The following is a 21,606-nucleotide window of genomic DNA, read 5'->3' as shown; positions in this document are numbered from 1 at the left end:
GTTAGTCCATTATAAGTCCATAAATGACCAGGATATTTGTTGTTCTTCTACAATACATTTGAAACATAATAAATTGTATTTGACAGTCATTTTTATCTTCATGTGACTCTATTTCAGATAGGTTTATTATAGGACAATTTTCCTATTCCATTTTGGACCACTACTGTCTTTCTATCAATAAATCAATACTCATTAGTCAAGACATTGTGCAATTTGCTGGGGAGACTAGTACAAAGAATGAAATAATGCCTACTCTGAAGAAGCTTACATTCCAACATTAGAATCATTCTTGTATTGTTTCTCTACCTCTCTATCCCTATCTAATAATTGCTAAGTTTTTTTGATTCTACCTCTAACATTTCCCTCAAAAAGATGTCCCTTTCTCTTCCCTCACTGATAGTACATAGGGATTGTTAGACACTACTAGCTATGGGACCCTGGGCAAATCCCTTAACTTCTGTCTGATTTTGTTTCTTTCACTGAAAAATAGGAATAATGATAGTATCAACGTTGCAAGGTTGTTATGAAATTCAAATGTGATAATATTTAATAACAGAATAATTAACAGAATGTTTGTTACAGAGTAGGTATTTTAAAAAAATGCTTGAACCCTTCCCTTTCACTACTATAACAATAGACTTCTAATTAGCCCTACTTCTTATTCTCTCCTTTCCTGAGTAGATTCTCAATACAGCTGCCAAATGAATTCTCCTAAAACATAATTCTGGCCATGTCAGTTACCTGCTCAAAAATCTCTGTTTGTTTCCTGATTGACTCTAGGTTGCAATTCAAAATTCCCAATCTAACATTAAAAACCTTTCAGAATATGTTTTCAACCTATTTTACCAGACATAATTAGTAATATTTCCCTTCAGGAATTCCAACCAAACTAGCCTATAGTTCCCAATCTCAAAATTCTTTATCTCCTCTTTCTGCTTTTGTACATGCAACATCCATCTATCAATATTTATTCTCTATCTGCCAGACAGAGAATACAGAGACAAAAATGAATCTCTTTTTTAAGTATCAGAAGCTTACATTCTATATATATCAGCATTTACTCGGTCAAATGATGTAGTATTTGCTTGGTGTAGGATGTAGTATACACACAATAATTGGACTTTGTATATAAAGACATGTATTGGGTGGGCAGAGAACCATGGTCCTGGTTTATCTTTGTTGAAGCTTAAATTCAATTTGAGGATAAACCAGAAAGAAATTTAGAATTATTAAAATTTCTGTAAAGTAGCTAGGTGGTGCAGTAGACAAAGTACAAGGCCTGAAGTCTGGAAGACTCATTTTCCTGAGTTTGAATCTGACCCCAGACACTTGACTAGCTGTGTGACCTTAGACAAGTTACTTAACCTTATTTTCCCCAGTTTCCTGGTCTGTAAATTGAACTGGAGATGGAAATGGCAAATCACTTCAAATCCTTGCCAAGAAAAACAAATGGGGTCATAGTGTTGAACAATACTGAAAGGACTATACAAAAGCAAGTCTCTATCCTTTAGAAAATTAGTATCTATAAATCTTTGAGATTAAATCTTTGAATAAAGATTATTTTATCTTCACTAATACATTGGGATCTGAAAAAAGAAATAAATAATCCTAGCAAGGAGGAAAGACAAACAGAGAATCTGTCTTTTATCCCTTTTTTTATTAAAAATAATTTAACCAGTATGGTGGTGTTAAGAAAATTATTATGGAGCTGTCCTCTTGAAAGACAGCTTCTAGTCATTAAATCTTAGCAGACTGAAACTCAAAGGGCAAACCAAGAGAACAATGTACATATTAACAACAACATTGTGAAATGATCAACTTTGATAGAAGCAGCTCCTCTCAATAGTTCAGAGAGCTAGGACAACCATGTTAGACTGGCTATGGACAATGCTAGCCCCATCCAGAGGGAGAAAAACAAAACAAAACAAAACAAAACAAGAGACCTTCAGATTCTGATGAACAGAATAAAGATTATCTCTTATGTATCACATTCCCTTAATCCCAATTCCTCATATTGAAAATGACCAATTTGTGAATATGTTTATCAGCAATATGTATGTATAATGTTAACCTGACTGTTCCCCACTGAGGGAAGGAGGATAGGAAGGGAGGGCGGAAGGAAATTTTGTAACTTAAAAATATACATATGAATATGGATATGTTGAAAAAAACTTTCATAACATGTATTTGGAAAAATAAAATATCAATTAAAAAGAAACTGAAAGGGCAAGTAATCTAGAGACTGTGCCTAGAAGCTACTACAATGTGTAATTGAGATTGTAGAGGTGGTTGAACAATGTACCCAAGGGAGCAGTAGAGCATCATAACTTGAATTCCAAGAAACCAGAAGAGCAATTCATCAGTAGGGAGAGAATACCTGCGCAGGTCTGGGTCTGCATTGTTTGTTTCTTTGCTTCCTGTGTATCAAGTTTTGTAGCAGAACCTAATCACCTTGCTGAAGAGCCTGAAGATGAACCTGCATTCATCATACCGTCTCATTTCTGTTAGAGATTTTCTGAAATGATGTTTTTAGTTATATCACCTTGTCTTTCAGTTGTTGTGAGTCCCTATTTCCTTCTCATTTTAGACTCTAAAATATAAGCCAATATGTAAATATAACATAATTTTTGATCAAACACTAGCAAAATATAATGTTAAACCTGTAGCATTATTCCTGATAGCATTTTATGCATGCACCAAACATATCAAATGCTCTTTTTCTCTGTCTTGGGTCTTCTACTCAAGCTTTAAGTTCCCTCACATGTTGAACAGTATACAGTGGAAGCCCACCTTGACTGTGGGGCCCCCTTGAAGATGGTAAAGGCTGGTACTAGATTTCTTTATTGTTGGTAATGCCAGCCCATATTAAGATACCTTTTACCTGGATAGTATAAACAACACTAAATGCAGAATAAGGGAGATTTAATTTCACATTCTGACTCAGTTGTCAACAGTCACTTACAGTCTCTGAATCTCAATATCAGTATGTATGCATTTTAATGTTTGCTACCTAAGCTTTAAAACTTTTGGTGTAGAGAGGGAACACCTTGGTGAGGAAACTACTCCTACTTATGTAGGCTACCATTTTCTGCAACTTCTAATCTTAGAAAATGTTTTAATCTTGGAGCATTGAAAGCTTAAGTGAAATTCCCATAAACGTGGTTGACCTTTCTGGATTTGAATCCAACATTCTGAATATTTATGCTATGCTACCTCTCAGCTGCCTAGAAAGAAATTTGTAAATTGTAAGTGAATAAATAAAATGAATTTTTATTTTTATTATAATTATAGTTACTGATGTCCAGTATCATGACAACTTAGATTTTTTCTTTACGGTCTGGTCTCTTAAACTGTCTATATTCTTTGCTCTCCATTCTTCTCCACCCCAATCCTTGATTTAGTATTTAAATATTTCCTATATAACAAGCACTGTGCTGAGATAAAGTACAAGTAGGGCAAAAAAAATCATATCAGGAAGATCAATTTAGTATTTTATGGACTTATTGTAGGTTAGAGTTATGAACTCCCAAACCTCTATTTAATGACCTGGGGTATCTATCTTCTCTTTCTTTTCTTTTCTTTTCTTTTCTTTTCTTTTCTTTTCTTTTCTTTTCTTTTCTTTTCTTTCCTTTTCTTTTCTTTTCTTTCCTTTCCTTTTCTTTTCTTTTCTTTTCTTTTCTTTTTTCTCTTCTCTTCTCTTCTCTTTTCTTTTCTTTTCTTTTCTTTTCTTTCCTTTCCTTTCCTTTCCTTTCCTTTCCTTTCCTTTCCTTTCCTTTCCTTTCCTTTCCTTTCTTTCCTTTTCCTTTCCTTTCCTTTCCTTTCCTTTCCTTTCCTTTCCTTTCCTTTCCTTTCCTTTCCTTTCCTTTTCTTTTCTTTTCTTTTCTTCTTTTCTTTTCTTTCTTTTCTTTTCTTTTTTTTCTTTGTTTCCTTCTTCCTTCTTTCCTTCCTTCCTTCCTTCCTTCCTTCCTTCCTTCCTTCCTTCCTTCCTTTCCTTCTTTCTTTTTGGTTTTTGCAAGACAATGGGTTTGAGTGACTTGCCCATGGTCACACAGCTAAGTAAGTATTAAGTGTCTGAGGCAAGATTTGAACTCAGATCCTCTTGATTCGAGGACTAGTGTTCTATCCACTGCATCAACTAGTTGCCCCGTCTTCTCATTTTCAATCATACGGCGCTAATTTTGGATTTCTCCATCATATTCTCGTACCATTTACCTTCTTCTGCACTCCTTCATATTCTTTTTGTGTGTTTTCTTTCTCATTAGAACATAAGCCCCTTGAAGGCAATTACTCTCTATATGTTTCACATTCATAATAACATACCTTGTACCTGGAACAAGGTAAGTCTTAATAAATGTTTATTTGACTTGTTGACTGTCTTACAGAGTTCCTGTTTTTAGTCCATTTTAGTTCTGTTTTTAGCCTAGCCTGTTCTTTCATTACTGAAGTGAGAGTATAACAATAATTACCATTGGAAAGCAACCTTTCTTAAGTTAGCAGAAGTAACTTTATCATAATGAATGGAGGAAAAAAAAAACATCAGGACAATAAATAAATAAAAGCCAAGTGGCCCCACTGATAATCAATATATTAATAAACATTTATTGAGTGCCTGCTGTGCTAAGTACTGGGGATATAAAGAGAAACAAAAGTCTCTGTTTTCAAGAAATTAGACTCTAATAGAAGGCACAACATCTAAATAAATATATACAAATAAACTACACACAGGATAAATAGGACATAATTAATGGAAAGGGAACATTAGATTAAGAGAGTTTGGGGGAAACTTTCTGGAGGTGAAATTTTGGTTTAGACAATGACTCAAACAAGCAATGAGCATCTTAAAGCTAAATTATATTTATTTTATTTTCTTTGTGTCAATGTCTTTGGATTCATTTAAAAAGAAAAACTAGATTACAGACAAAACTTTCTAAATGGTACATTTCCATTCTCTTCTTTATCTCCCTCTCCACTTTTCTCTACCAACTTTTGGCAAGAACTATTTCAAATAGAAGGCTATCCTTCCCATCAATCATTCTCATGCCTTAGAGCAAAATTCTGATTCAATATTTTCTTCAGAGAAAAACATAGAGAACTGTCCAAGCAAAAGGCATATATCACTTTCACACAATACAGGTCCACAGCTGAGTAGAGGGCAGCGGATATCCCAGCATTGCAATCAATAGGCCTTGACACAGAGTTATAACAATGCACTACAGTGGCTATGGAAACCAAAGCTTCTTTAAGGGCATCATTACATTCTTTGTGGATTTTCAAGAAAAATTGCAAAATACATTCTGGTTCAAAATTTAATTTAAAGGACTATGGAAGCAAGTTAAGGGATAAAACTATGCCAAAATATAACAATAGAGGATATCACACTATGTTAAGGTCTTGGCAAAAACTATGTCATAAATTGCTGTACTCTGAAAATTAATGCATGATACAATACTTCAAAGAGATCCTAAAAGATATAAAGCAGATATTCAGAATAAGGGACCTCTGGCCTACTAAACTCCACATGAAATATTGAGTATTGAGAACTGATGATTTTCAAAGGTTATTGCTTACAGAAGGGCAAACTGAGTCAAACTGGATATTGAACAGGTCAAAGCTTCTGTGCTGATCAGTGGAGAGCTGAAACATGGAAATAGCTCACCAATTTCCAGCCTGGGTAAGACTGCAAGGAGGCAGAGAGGGACAAGAAAAAGTAATAAACGATAATACCAATTATGTACCAGATTAAACACCTTTAAACACTTTTTAAAAATATTTATATTTAAAAATATTATCTCATTTTGTCATCACAACAATTCTACAAGAGAGGTACAATTATTATTCGCATTTTGCAGTTTAGGAAACAGAGGAAACAGATTTAACTAAAGTCCCATAGCTAGTAAGTAACTGAGACTGCATTTGAACTTAAAAAGGTTTACTAGTTCCAGGTTCAGTGTTCTATCTCCTATACCACCAGCTGTCTCTGCAGAGTTAAAGTTTCCAAAGAGTGGTTATTTTTATTTATCCTTAATTTTCAAAGAAAGTCAATGATAACACAAATGAGAAGTGTCTTGAAGAAGATTATGGAAAGTCTATTACAAAATGGTCTGAACCTTAAAAGCAAAGTATTTGGAAACCAAATAATGAACCTTATTTTCCTCTTCCTAGGAGTAAGAATCAAGGCTAGGATTTCAAAAGGACTTGTTCTTCATGGTGGTTTTTTTTTTTTTTTTTTTTGGTGTTTGGACCAGCATGATGGAGCTGTGTCTGGAAGGAGAAGGGAGTGGGGAGTACTGAGGGCAGAAATAAAATAAAATTTGAGACCCAGTGTTGGGAGAATGGAGTTTGAATACCAGATCCAATTCTTGTTAGTTGTGTTATCATAGGAACATCAGAATCTCTCTAAGCCTGGATCTTGTAAAATGTGAATAGCAATACTTACAATATTTGCTTTAGGGTAATTGAGAAGAAAGTACTTTGTACATTTTAAATCCTGCAAAAGTAATTTATCACATCAAATACTTTGAAAGAAATCTTTGGGGGAGTCAATCTGTACTCCAGGAACCACTTTTCTATTCAATAATTTATTTCTTAAGCAAACATCTATTAAACCCCTATTGTATGTAGAGAACTGTATAAAGCACTGTGAAAATAAAATTAAGATCATCCAGGTCCTGCAGGCACCCATGTGTCTCAGTGGATAGAGAGTCTGGCTTGTAGTGAAGAAGATTCACTTTTCCAAGTTCAAATCTGTCCTCAGATAATTACTATCTATATTAACTGTAGGAAGTCATTTAACCCTATTTGCCTTAATTTCTTATTTGTAAAATGGGATGTATAAGGAAATTGAAAACTTACTCAATATTTCTACCAAGAAATCTTTAAATGAGGTCACAAAGAGTTGGGTCCAACTAAGCAAAAACAATCTTTGATGTGAGATTTATTAGAGCTAAAAATAATCTAAAAGAGCTGGGTCCTCAGATTGGATTAAGAAGGAGGTTCTGGAAGAGTTGAGAAGGTATTTCAATTTTTTTTTCCATTAAATCTAAAGAGTCAAGATCTAGGTAAGGCAAATTTACTGATGAACTTGGTATTTTTCCTGGAGCATTGTATTTAGGTTTTTGCCATGCTTTACTGATAGAGTTAAAAGTTTCTCTTTAGCTCTCTATATCAAAGTCAGTCTTTTGGTTTTTCAATAAAATTCATATTTTCAAGTTGTTGCCTTTTGCTTTTTTCCTACTAAATGTTCTTCTTTCTTTTGCCTCCAAACTGATTCTCTGACTGTCTTTTGAGAGATTCCCAGATTTCTCTTCTACTTTCTATACCCTGTTGACTATCTCTTTATCCATTTGGGAAACTCTAAATTCTAGACCAACTTCATTTTCAAGTTTTGATATTAAATGTTTTATTTCTCTTTTTTTTTTTTAACAATTCCATTATTACCTTCTATTGCTCAATGATCTCAAGAGAGGTTTGTAATTTCTCTTTTTGATCAGGGAATCTTGGCTTATCTTCCTTCCTAGTATAAAATTCATTCATTGTTTTCTGGACTTTAATTGAATTTTTATTTATGCTTTTCTCAGCCTTTTTGATTACTTATGAACTAGAGTTTATTCAGGAATTCTCCTTTGAAATTAAACCCTTTGCCTTTCTTCTTCATTTCTAGTCACATGTCTCTGCCATTGCTTGCATAGATCTTCTAGCAGCTAGATACTTTCAAACAACTCACATTTGGGAGTGGTTAGCTTACTGTAAGGTATTGGGGATGAAGACTAGCTTTAGTTGGATATTCTGTCCCCTCATCCTTAGTCAAAAAAGTTCTTTTCCCTCTACTTTACTTTATGCCTCTCATGTCTTTTGGTCCTATTCTTAAGAAGAATCACTAACTTTTTGAAGTAATATTTTCAGGATATCATTGTCATTGGTTAACCAGTAAGTGGCAACTAGAAAACCAAACCCTTGACTTTGCCTGTTCAAAGAAAAATTGGAGAGAATGAAATAAATGTCACATAGCATGTGGTTTTCCATAAAAAGTAGTCTTTCGATATTTCTAGAGACAATATTAGGGTAGCTCTTTCACTGATCTGAATGACTGCAGCATTTTTTTAATAAATAGCTAAACAAACAAGACTCTCTTTGAGTTTGATTTAGTTATTCAGACACCAACTTAATGAAATAACCAAGTATTTTTGTGTGCCTCCAAAAGAAAAGAAACTACAAAAAAGAAAATTATAGTCCTGGGGGAATGAGTTATTCAAAACAATGAGATAAGGGAAAAGAAAGAAAAATATAAGACTCTAATTCAAACAATGCTAAGATATAATCACCAAGCACAGAGAATTAATGTACACATGAGAAAAGATCTGCTAAAATCTTAACTACAATATCTCTGTTAAGTGAAATTTATCATAGATCATTTCTTAGGAATGACATTTAATGTGAAAATTTATATAGCTTTCTAATATTTATCACTTTTTTTTTGTCTCCAGAAGACATTTTACTAACATTAGCCTTTTGTATTTTGTATTGTTTTAGATTGTTGCAAGGCAATGGGATTAAGTGGCTTGCCCAAGACCACAAAGCTAGGTAATTATTAAGTGTATGAGACCAGATGTGATCTCAGGTCCTCCTGACTCTGGGCCAGTGCTCTATCCACTACGCCACCTAGCCACCCCAGCCCTTTGTATTTTTAACTGCATCTTGAACTGTTTGATGTGTGCTTATTTAGAGGATGATTTTTAAAAAAAGACTATCTATATCAGAAAGAGATAAGATAAATACAGGGTGTCAGACAGACAGAGAAATAGAGAGTGACTAACAGATAAAGACAGAGAAAAGACAGAGATGGAAAGAAAAAGAGACCAAAAGACATACAGAAACACACATGGAGTAATTAAGAGACAGGCAGACAGATAGACAAAGGGAAGGAAGAACAGAGGGAAGAACAGGAGAGGGAAGAAGAAAGGGAAAGATGACCCTAGAGAGACAGTAATATTGGGGTTCAAGTCTTACTCCTGACATATACTGGTTATGTTATACTAGGCTTGTCACTTAACCCTTCAATGCCTCTAGGAAACTTGTGCCAAAATGTATTAGTAAGTTAAACTCCTCATCAGGTGCTTCCAACAGTCATGAAATCACAGATGTAATGAAACAAAAACAAACTAGTAGAATCATAGAATAATGATTGAAAGGGGACTCTAAAATTATTTAGTCCAGTTCAATCCTGTCATGGAATCTTTCTTTAGAATAGTTGACTGCCTGTAAATGGAAACTGACAGTAATGAGAACCCAAATATTTCTTAAGTCAATCTATTCCACCTTAGGACACTTCAAATTTTTTAGTTTTTTTTTTCTCTAGGGCTAAAATTTGACCTCTCTAAGTTAATATTTACCTCATAATTTTTTTTTTCTCTTTGGCTACAAATAGGCAACCTTTAATCACTCTTCAATTATTTTGAGATAACTAGCATGTCCCCTCAAATTCTTCTCTTTTCTGGGATAAACATTCTCAGTTTCTTCACCTTGGCTCTCTAGTCAACTGACAATCCTTGTTGAACTTTTTTGTGACATGTTGTTTTTTTTTTTTTGCCAGTATCCTTTGGGCCTTGAGATTTAGTGGAGAGAGTTGAATGGTAATGCATATTAAGAGACTTAAGGGAAAAAGAGTTAGCCATATAGCCATGTTTGAGAGTCTTTGAGCAGAGATTTTTAATAGGTTCTAGTCCTGCATTGATTTAATTTCCTAGAAAGGAATAGGGTCTTCTAGATCAAATATCCAAAGGCACTAGTGTATAGTTCCTCAAATTCTTGAATGAGTCTGTTATCCTTTCCATGTAGATATTTCTTCTAATCATTCAAACAATAATATGTTTCTATATTCCCATTCTGTGTGTTTTTCTCATTTTTCCCAAATTTCCTATAGTGGTCTAGCTCTCCTTCTTATAGCCTTCTTTGATTTCTCTTGGTGTCAAAAAGATGACATCGGTACATGACCTTTCCTTTAGTTATCTGTTGGACTTACTTTATGATTCATCAATCTTTTTTTTTCCAGCCTGTATTCCCCATATGAAATCCTTTAAAGTGTTTATACTTAAATGTTTTTTTATTTGTTATATATTGAATCCTGTTTAGATTCAACATATAGCTCTTCATGACTCTTTAAGGATACTTATTTTAGATACATTATTAGCATTAAAAGATGGGTCTTGTTCCTGGGGGGGTGTTCGAGAGATCAAGTGCATATATATGCATAGTTGTGCATATACACAACATACACACGGTTATATGCATATGAATATATATATATATGCAAATACATGTGTACTGTATACACATACACACACACACACACACATCTTGGTTAGATGCTACAAATGGACAAGAATGCTACAACTGGGACCAAAATTTAATGGGAGGAGAGAGATAGATTGCTTTTGGAAAATTTCACAATCCCTTCAATGACTTCTCAAGGTCTCCCATGAACAAGATCCAATGTATGTTTATATAGAGACACACACACATACATACCTACATACTATACACATATATTTATGCACATACATATGCATGTATTTGCACACACAGGTGTGTGTATGTATATTGAGGGCTGAGTTCTTTCTATATGATAGCAAGTCATAATTTGGGCAGTAAACATTTATTCACTTGGTTTTTTCAAAGTGGATGGTTAGGCCAAACTCTTTTTTTTAATACCTTGCCTGATATTTTTCAGTGTTCTCAAATAAGCTTATCTCTGTTATATAGTTCAAAGAATCTTCAGTAATGTAGATGAATGAGTGGGAATAACATTGCAGGGGGAAAAAAAGCCTTTAAAGCATTTTGCTTTACTAAATCAATACTTCTTTATGGTCAACAGACTATAATCAGTAGGATATTGTATTCTCTGCTTCTTTCCACTCAGTAATGAAATGTGAGAGATACAGTGTATTATGGCATACAGTTTGTGAAAATCTCTTTGTTCCCTACATATATCCTCATTGTGAATGTCCTAAATCCATGTGCAACTAATTATCACAAAAATTTATATAGATGAAAAGTATACAAATAGAGCAGTAGAAAAGTAGACAATAGGTCAATAGTTATTGATTCTCTTTAACTGTCTTTTCCCCCTTTTTCAGTGGTAACAAAGTTCAATTTTTTTCATGCTTTTAATATCTTCCTTCTTCTGAAACTTTGTGACCCATTCTCTCAAAACTCTTCTACTGCATCACGTCCAGCACGAATAGCTGAAAAAAGTGCTCCCAGAAATCAAACTATTATTTAATTGTAACTTCAGGAATATTAAAATAAAATCTGATAGAAATTGAGGCTTGTCAATGATGAATGTGGTGCTTATCATGAAACATTAAATATAATAATAGTCTACTAGAGTGTAAGTTCCTTGAGGATAGCCAGAAGTGCTGTCTTATATTCAGTGATCTCCACAGAACTAAGTTCAGTGAATACCATGGGTAGTACTCAGTCAAATTGTTAAATGATGAATAACGAATAAATGAACAAGTAGATGAATGACTTTGAGGAAATTATTAATCCTTATGTGGCATAATCATCTATCATACTGACAAGACAAGCTGATTAGTGCTCACATTCAAATCACAGGGCTTAGGAAATGACTATAAAAAAGACATGTTTGTAGGATGAAGCATAATTTATTGTAGGTATATAGGAATAGGTGTTATCTAGCACTTCCATTGGTGGCAATGAATTTATATCATTGCAAGCCCTCTGCCTTCTGTATTCTGAACAATTATATTTCATTCTTGACTCTTCTTATGGGTCAAGACTGACTAAGGTCAATCTGATTGAAACTAAATAAGGCACTTTTAGATCATAAAATATTTGACAAATGTAGAATACTTAACAATATCATCATCCCCTAGACCAATTCCCTAGACCAATTAAATCCCAAGGATGATTTAAGGGCCCTTTCTTGGAAAAGCTAGTTTATATGGAATAGATCTTCCATTATTAGTGACAAGGTGTTAAAGTTCTTTTAAAAAATGCTAGAAAATCTCCTGCCATTTAGTGGATTTAAAATATTAATCACACACACACACACACACACACACACACACACACACATGCACACAAGCACACACACAAAGAAAGGCAGAATGTCTCAAGGAACAAAGACCAGAAACATCAGAAATATATCCATGAATAATTTTCATATGGCTGTATTGGTGGGGTAGGAGAGTTTTGGAGGATAAGAATAATTTTATCTGCATTAGAGAAAAGAGACAAGGTCCATGACTGACTTTGGAGAATGATATTCAATCTATCTTCTACTCCAGTTGTTAATCACCCATCCCTTGGGGAGAGGTCATATGCCTTGGGGTTTAGACCTTAACCAAAGCAGAATTTGGAAATCACTAATAGCAATATATATATAGTTCTTATAATTTCCAAATTATAATAAGTAATTGGTTATGACTCTGCTTGCACCAGTGCCCATGATGATACCCATGTCTCTGTCCATGATTCTGTCAATACTCTTTTTTGTGTTGCTGCCTACTCTTTTTGGATTAATTGCTGCATTAATGCTACTGCTCTTGTTGCTGGAGCCTATGTCACTATCCATGGTGTTTGGACCTGCATTCCTGCCCATTCTGCTAGATTGTGTATTGTTGCTCACTCTTTTGAGATCTGTATTACTCCCCATTTTCCTGGGATTGTAATACTGCCTGCTTCACCCTGCTGCCCATAGCCTGGGGCATCATTGTCTGCTATACTGAGGAAGTCAATCAGAAGATTGATTTTGGGTTTAGCTCAATGTCAACCACTAAGTGCTATCTGCTTTCCTCCCCATCCATATATGTTTATTACATTGCAAAATAACCGACTCTTCTTTATTTTCGTCACCAGGAAGGAAATAGTTTTCATTTCTCTTGAACTGTAATATTGTTTGGTTTTAACAAAATGGATTGGTTTGGTCAACTTTAAGGTTTTCCTGAACCTGAAACATAAAACTAGATCAGACACAAAACAGGATCTAGGGTGATGGTTGGTTTTCTAGATTACTGATCCTACCTTCAATGACCAACATAGAAGCTTCTATAAAGTATCTACTTGTTTGGTTATGGACCACCACAAGCTCTTTTTTTAAAAAATTTATTTTCATCCATTTGTGCATGTATATTTCCAAGTTACAAAGTTACCTTCCAACTTCCCTTCCAACCCTCTGACCCTCAGTTGGGAATTGTCAGGTTAGCATTTTACATATATATTTTGTTAAACATATTTACAAATTAGTAATTTTTGGCATGAGGAATTAGGATTAAGGGAAAGAGCTACATAAGAGATCATTTTTCTTAAGTGTTCATGAGATTCGGTAGGGGTGTTTTTTTTTCCTGTGTATTTTGTTTTGTTTTTCTTCCTCTGTTTGGGGATAATATATATACTCCATAATCTGTCAAATACAGTTGTCCTAGCTCTCTGGACTGCCAGGAGGGGTGACTTCTATGAAGGTTGTTCATCTCATAATGTTTATGTGTAACATTAGATCTCTCAAATCATAGCATGCTTCTCTAGAGTCTGACCATTTATTGTTTGTTATAGAACAATTATATTCCATAGTATTCATGTACCATAACTTATTTAGCCATTCCCCAGTTAATGGGCATCCCCTCAATTTCCAATTCTTTGTCACTACAAAAAGAACTGATATGAATATTTTGGAACATGTACGACTTTTTCCATTTTTTGCAGTTTCTTCTGAATATAGTCTTAGAATTGGAATTGCTGAATCAAAGGGTATGAACAGTTTTATTATTCTTCGGGCACAGTTCGATGTTGCTTTCCAGAAAGGTTGGATCCATTCACAACTCCATTAGCATTGCATCAATGTCCCAATCCTCCCACAACCTCTCCAACATTGATCATCTTCTCTTTTTCTCAGCTAGGCTAATGTATTACGTGTGAGATGACACCTCATTGTTGTTGCATTTTTCTAATCAATAGTGATTTGGAGCATTTTTTCATATGCATATATATATATATATATATATATATATATATCTTTAATTTCTTCATTTGAAAACTGTCTATTCATATCCTTTGACTATTTATCAATTGGGGAATGACTTGTTACCTTATAAATTTGATGCAATTTTCTATATATTTTAGAAATGAGACCTTTATCAGAAGATTGTTTCCCAGCTTTCTCCTTCTCTTCTAATTTTGGCAGCATTGATTTGATTAGTGCAAAACCTTTTAATTTAATATCGTCAAAATAATTCATTTTTCATTTTATAATGTGCTCTAATTCTTGTTTGGTCATAAATTTATCCCTTTTCCATAGATCAGATAGATAGAATCTTTTTTGGTCTATTAATTTATCTATGGGATCGCTCTTTGTGTCTAAATCCTGAACCCATTTTGATCTTATTTTGGTATAGGGTGTGAGATGTGGATCTGTGGCTTCTTTTTGACCTACTTTACAGTGTTCCCAACAATTTTTGACAAATACTGAGTTATTATCTAAGAGGCTGATGTCTTTGGGTTTATCAAATATTGGATTGCTGTAGTGGTTTATTGCACTTTCTTCTGAACCTATCCTAATCCACGGATCCATTATTCTGTTTCTTAACCAGTACCATAAGCTCTTGATATCCATTTGCACAACATAACCACTTATTAAGCACCACAGTTGTGATCCAGGAAGAATTCTTCCACTCATTTCCTTCTATTCCAAAAAAATTCCTCATGGATACTTGAATGCCATATTTGAACAACTGGAATCCTGCAATATCATAATAGCCTAATCTAGATATTAATCTTATCTATCTCTTTTATATATTGGGTAATTCTCCATTTTCTAGGATGCTATATTTTGAGTTTATGATCTCTAGTTCCCCCCACCAATCCACTGTTCTATACTTAGCCCAAGCCTAGGGGGCTTTAAACCAAAGATACAAATCCTAGAAGTCCCTCAAATCTTGATACTGGAGATTGGCTGACTTAAGAGTTTAGTTAGAGTGGAAGCTATCACAGATACTTTAAATTGGGGCAGAAAAACTCTTAATTCTCTAATATGAGATATTATAGTATAGATTTACTAACACCCTCCACCCATCGTCTTATCATCAACCTTCTCTTTATCAAGCCCATATTTCATGAAACATTGAAAACTACTTAAAAGATCTCATCATTCTCAGAATGCTCAATTCCATGTTTGAGTGGTTGGCTTTTGTGAATACTGCAACTGTCCTGAATATCTGCTTACATTTGACCATTTTGTATTTGCTTCTGTAGTGATATGGCAGTGAATGCCAATGACTAAAGTGTAATGCCACTCAGGTGTGATTCTTCTCAAAAGGTGAAATACTTTTGTTTTTAAGTTTGGCAGTAATAGGGTGAGTGAGACGTGGTTCAGCAGTCTGGAACTGGTTCACTCCTTTGTGTATCCTCATTTTAATCACTTAAAAAGGAAGAAAGGATAGTCCCTGTCTAGAGCCTTTAACGGATTTAATTGGTTTTTCATAAATGCAAAGGTAAATCTTCCAAGAAATATTTGAGACAATATTTCATCAACAATTGTTCTAATGAATCCTCAGATTTGTTGTTTAAATTTGTTCTGCAAACTTCAAAGTTCCTCCCTGTGAATAAAGTCATCCTCAATCACTGCAGGAAGAAGTAATAATTTAAGTCAGCTCTTTTAAACAACCAGAATGGATTCCATACTCATTCCTATTCCTATTCACTTGCCTTTTAGCACTCATCTCAGTAGGTTATGGTGATTTTTGCTAGGACTATCAGTAACAATGAAAGAATACTAGACCTGACAATACTTTTATTTCCCCTATAACCCTTATTATGTACCCAGTGGGCTAATACTACCATATCAATGGGGGCCTTCACCTTGTCCCAGTGAGACAGGGCACAAGGCTTCTGTATCAATATAACCAATTCCCTGAATGTCTTATCTTTTTGAAACTTTCTTTCCCTAGTTCAGTCAAAAGACCAGGCATGGGATCATGAGTCCTGACAGCAATGTTAAATGTTCTGAGGCAGGCTTGACTCAAACCAGACCAATGGTCCAGGCTTCAGATTGGAATGAAATGAGAAACCCAGAGAACATAGATAACTGAGAAGACATTTAGTCACAATAGAAATGAAAGAGTATTTAACAAAAAAAAAATTCCATTTATCAGATTACCTCATCTAGCAAGAGGGGAATATTGGCTATAGGGCAGGGGGATGTCTTTCAAGTCTGAGAAGCTCCAGATATTCGTTAATTGGACTTACTTTGATGATTAGGAAGCTACATCAATCATCCAAACTTTAGTATCTGGACAATTAAGTCTCAACCATGGTTTGAATACCTTTTTAGGGAAAAATTGGTTTCTATGGTGGATTTCTTCCACTCTTACTGCAATTGGTCTAAATTAGTAGTAGATATTACAACTTTTAATTTCCTATTATTTAGAATAGAGTTAGGGAAACTTTTTCTGCCAAGGATCATTTGACCATTTATAACATTATTTGTGGACCATACAAAATTATCAGCTTAAAAATTAACCAGCTATATTTGGTCAGACATTTAATTAATTCAGTCCTAAAAAAAAAACCTTCTCCCCTGTAGTTGTCACAGCAGTGCCAGACCCAGTGATTGCACTGGACATAAAAGGCCCACTTGCCTGATATTCCCCACCCCTGATTTAGACCATGGAGGTTCCTGTTACATTACCAGGAATATATTGTGGTAGCCAGGATCACTACCCCAATTGTTGAGTGATTCAAAAAATTCTCTTTCAGAGAGAAGGCTTATTTCACCTCAGAATGTAGTTTGGAAAGTTCTGACATGGTTGGTCTCTCTTCTTCTTGAGGTTTGTTCCCAAGAGGTAGAAAAATATAGCTGAACCTGTGATCCTAGGAGTATTAGCTCTGTTTTAAGATAAAATCTTCCCTAGTGTTCCTTGAGTAAGGCACATATTAAAAAAAGTGACAACTGGGATCTAAGGGCTCCTGCACTATAGAAAAGCTTAGGATTAAGAGCAGTTGATTCCAAGGAATCAAAAACATATTGAACAAAATTGTAGGCATGAATATGTGCTTAAACATATAGGATCTGGGTCTTTTGAATAGGATAATGGGCATTATTAAATGCAACTGGTGTCTACTACAAAAACTTATCATCTCAAGATTTAAAATAAACTAACATGATACTGTAAGTGATAATTTTTTTTTGTTTTTTGTTTTTGTTTTTTAGTTTTTACAAGGCAATGGGGTTAAGTGACTTGCCCAACACTACATGGCTATGTAATTATTAAGTATCTGAGGCCGGATTTGGACTCAGGTACTACTGACTCCAGGGCTGGTGCTCTATCCACTGCTCCATCTAGCCACTCCTATTTAAGTGATAATTTTTTTAAAAGAAAAAATTAGATATAATGAGCACAGATCTTTAGCCCTCCATCTATTTTTTCCTTTTAATTTCCTTATAAATTAATGTTACGTAAAACTAATGTATGTTCTCTAATTCACAGAAAATCATTGACTCAGAAATGCTTTTACTTTTCTGAATGTGTAGTTCTGTTATTAACAAATTATAAAAGAAAGATCAAGTGGGAGAATAGCATTCCCAGTTCTCTGTCACCTTTGAGAAACAAACTTTGACTCTGTAGAGCAAATATTTTTTCAATCACAGATATATTTTTAATGACAACTACACTTTAAAGGAAATATATTTCCCAAGTCATTCTTTCTTTTTCTTTGTCTTTCAAGTCTAATTAAAGTGACATCAGAAATAGAGGGAATTTGTCGAGTAATACTATCTTTTTCCTCTCACATTTTGATTTTTCTAAGTCTTAGGTTGAAATGGAGAGAGGACTATTAGGAAAATATAAGCACAGGAAAAATAATGCTGAAGTCAACCAAAAATATTTGTCCAGAATAATCTGACCATAACTTGTATTGCTGCTTGTGTTTGATTATATGCCTGTGAAGAATCATAATCCTGAGTCTGGGTATGCAGGTGTGGAAAGAAAATAGAGATTTATTAAAAAGAAGTTACAATACAAAAGAAAGTGATAGGAAAATTAAGTAGAGATTAAGGAAAGGCTATGTAGATTGCTAAATGATCTTGGTAGACCTGCTGCCAAGCTCAACAGAAGAATAGGAAAGGTGAGAGAGAGAGAGAGAGAGAGAGAAAGGTTGACAGCCATGAGGCTTGGGTTAACCAGGCCATATGATGAAACCTGTGGAACTTCATGTGGATTAAGGAAAGCCTCATCCTTCAGAATGGGAGGCCAGAAGAAACAAGAGATTTGAAGGGGTAGCGCTTCCTGTTAAATACACCTCCATTGTAGGCTGGTCATAGAATGGTTCTTGGGGAGTGGTCTTTCACCTGGGAGCCAGGTAACCCCCTAATGGCAAACCATATATTGGTCCTTCCTGTCCTTTCAACATATCATTTCCGCCCTGCCAGTGTCTTCGGTCAAGATTAGGTAAAAGGGAAAATGGGGGATAAGATACAAACAACAAGATCAAGGGGAGACAGGGTACAATCAAAAGTATCCAAGAGAGACAGAATGCCAAGAGCGGGAACCTCCACCCATTTAAAAGATTTTGTTTCTGCTACATTCATAATTCTCTACATCACTTGAATATGAGGAACTTAAGTGGGGAAGAAAAGGCTTAAGCCATTATAAGCATGATGAAAGATGAAAAACTTCATTTAACCCTGAACCTTGAGATAGGGAGGGTATGTTATTCATTCTTTCCTGCCTGGTGCATTTACGTCCTTCTGTATAGCCTCTGGAGATTCAGTAACAAGAGAAATGTGTCCACTTACATTTCTATTCTGGGCAGGGACACTAATTGGAGACTGACAAAGTCATTGACTGGAATGTATCAGGAATCCAGAGTTATCATTTTTTCATTTGTCATTACTTTCATACCCCCAGACAAGAAACACATCTCACTGAATGGACACATTCAAGGTGGCAGTTTTTGCTGTGTTTTTGAATTTTTCAAAATTTTTACACATGAGGTGTTTAGTCATTAAAAAAATTCTTAAGGATTTCCTAGCCTCTACAGTGTGCTTTACATTGCTTTGCCAAATCTTTACTAAGAGATATAAGTTCTTAGGAGATTTTGGAAATAAAAGATAGAAGGAATAAAGGATTATTTAGGAATAAGTCATTATAATGAACTATATAAGTTCCTCCCTGAAGGAAAGCTAAAGGGGATTTGTCAAGGCTAAAAAAGAATAGAACTTCTCTAGACTCCCCTGGGCATTATATCCTTTAAGTATGGTGGTCACCAACTGAAAAGATACATAATCTACAGAGCTTAAATGAGAGCAAATGATCTTGGTAACTTCAGTTTTCTATGCAAAAGTTTTGAAAAGGATTAATTTAACATAAGATAATGCCAACTGTAAAAGGGAGGAACTGTTTCTCCATTCTTTGTTTTGTTAAAGATTTTTGCAAAACCTTTCATTGAGGATATCAAACAGAATTTAATAGTCATGAATACCAAATAATCCTAAAAGTGTGTTCAATAACTGGATATTTCCACAGTGATTTAAGGTACATATAATAATGATATCTTTTATCTTTCTTTTTATCCCTGGTGTTGGACACATTGTGGGTGCTTAATAAATGTTAATTTAGAGGCTATTTATTGATTGTCTGCTCTCATTTGATTTATATAGCAACCACATGAAGTAATTCTTACATGCACCTAGCCCTGGTTTACCAATGAAGAAGCTGTGAGAATAATTGACTTCCCATAGTTTCATGATTTACAAGGGTCAGAGGAGAGATTTAAACAAAGATCTTTCCTGTCTCAAAATTCACTGCCTTTAAAAACAAAATGAAACCCATCACACAAGACTTCACTAAAACTTCAATACAGCAGATATTTGGTGAGTGTCTGCTATTCAGTATTCAGTGCTTTGGAGATACTGTGATGAGTAAGACATAAGTTCTGTCCAGAAAGACTATAGAGTCTGGCAAGAGGATAAGAGAGGTAGGGACATATTGATAACAGTAGTTAGGATATGATAGGTCACACAAGGAAGATATTAAGTGATCTGTGTCTTCCATGGAGAGAAGGATCACAACCTATTTAGAAGTTATGAGGAATGCTTCAAAGAGGAAGCATTTAAAGTGATCCAGGTATACATAAAACAAAGAAAAAAGTATTCTCCCAAACTAAATAATATGCCAACTAGGTTTGATAAACTATGTAATTCAAAAAAGATAGGTAATACTTTCTAATATCTCTTCTTTGAGAATAGTTTTCATCATTCTCATTTCACAACTATCATTTTCTTTTTTTGGGGGGTGGGGTTTACAACGCAATGGGGTTAAGAGGTTTGCCCAAGGTCTCACAGATAGGCAATTATTAAGTGTCTGAGGCTGGATTTGAACTCAGGTCCTCCTGACTCCATGGCCAGTGATCTATCCACTGCACCACCCAGCCACCCCAACAATCATTTTTTTTTTTTGCAAGACAGCGGAGTTAAGTGGCTTGCCCAATGTCACATGGCTAGGTAATTATTAAGTGTTTGAGGCCAGATTTGACCTCAGGTCCTCCTGACTTCAGGGCCAGTGCTCTATCTACTGTGCCACCTAGCCGTCCCCCAATAATCATTTTCAATGATTTTGTTTATATTGTTTTTATTCTGGTTTTCTTATTCTCTTTGCATAAATATTTGCATCCTTCCCATGTTTCTCTCTATTCATCGAATTCATAATTCCTTACTATATAATGTTGCATACATACTTATACCACAATTTGGCTAGATGTTCCAAAATTAATGGGCACCTAATTTGAATATAGAGTTTCAATAGTAGTAAAAGTGTTACTACAAATATTTTGAATTTTTTTTTATCATTAACTTCCATGGGGTAAATGTTTGCAACTTGTTTTTTCTGATATTTTTGTCACTTTCTTGAAATAACTTAAAATTGGTTTCCAGAAGGGTTGAAACAAGTCAGAGTTCCACCAATAGGATGTTAGTATTCCTATATTTCTACAATATCAATTATTCCCAAATTTTTTTCAGTCTGATGGTGAAATCTGTTGATTAGATTTATATTTATTATATTATTAAAGATTTTGAAAAAAATCATGTGGTTTTCAGTATTCGATTCTTTTGAGATTAATTTGTTTACAAAGACCATTTAACCACTGGGAAAATAGCTTTTGGTCATATATATATGAATTTTTTTTATTTTAGATAACATGTACTTGCTAGAGATTTTTGATTCAATGTTTTTCCCTCCAATTGATGGCTTCCTTTTTATCCTGGCTGCATTGATTTTGTTTATATAAAACAATTCAATTTCATATATCAAATATTTTATATTAGAAATCAAATTCATTCCTTGTTTAATAAAGAATTAAACAGCAATAAAAGAGATGATAATTATTTTCTATCTGTTTTTAAAAGTGATCTATAACCTTTAAACTTTTCATTTCATACAAATTTTGAGCTTAGTTGAATATATTTTATAGCATATAATTTTAAACCTAATTTATGCAAAACCACTTTCAAGCAATTTTTTTCAGAGATTCTCCTATTAATTTAACACTTATAACTTTATTTTTACTGCATTGCTGAATTGTCATTTATGATTC

The 21,606-nt window shown here is 34.2% G+C and overlaps 1 protein-coding gene across 1 annotated transcript in view; it reads left to right on the top strand.

The window, feature by feature from the left end:
* LOC141499800 (uncharacterized) overlaps nucleotides 1-21,606 on the top strand; it is a 446,129-nt gene that overhangs the window by 394,868 nt on the left and 29,655 nt on the right. The window lies entirely within an intron of this gene.

The sequence above is a fragment of the Macrotis lagotis genome, chromosome X (genome assembly GCF_037893015.1).
Source record: "Macrotis lagotis isolate mMagLag1 chromosome X, bilby.v1.9.chrom.fasta, whole genome shotgun sequence".
Lineage (NCBI taxonomy): Eukaryota > Metazoa > Chordata > Mammalia > Peramelemorphia > Peramelidae > Macrotis > Macrotis lagotis.
The sequence above is the reverse complement of the archived record's forward strand: the minus strand, read 5'-3'. Positions and strand labels throughout refer to the sequence as shown.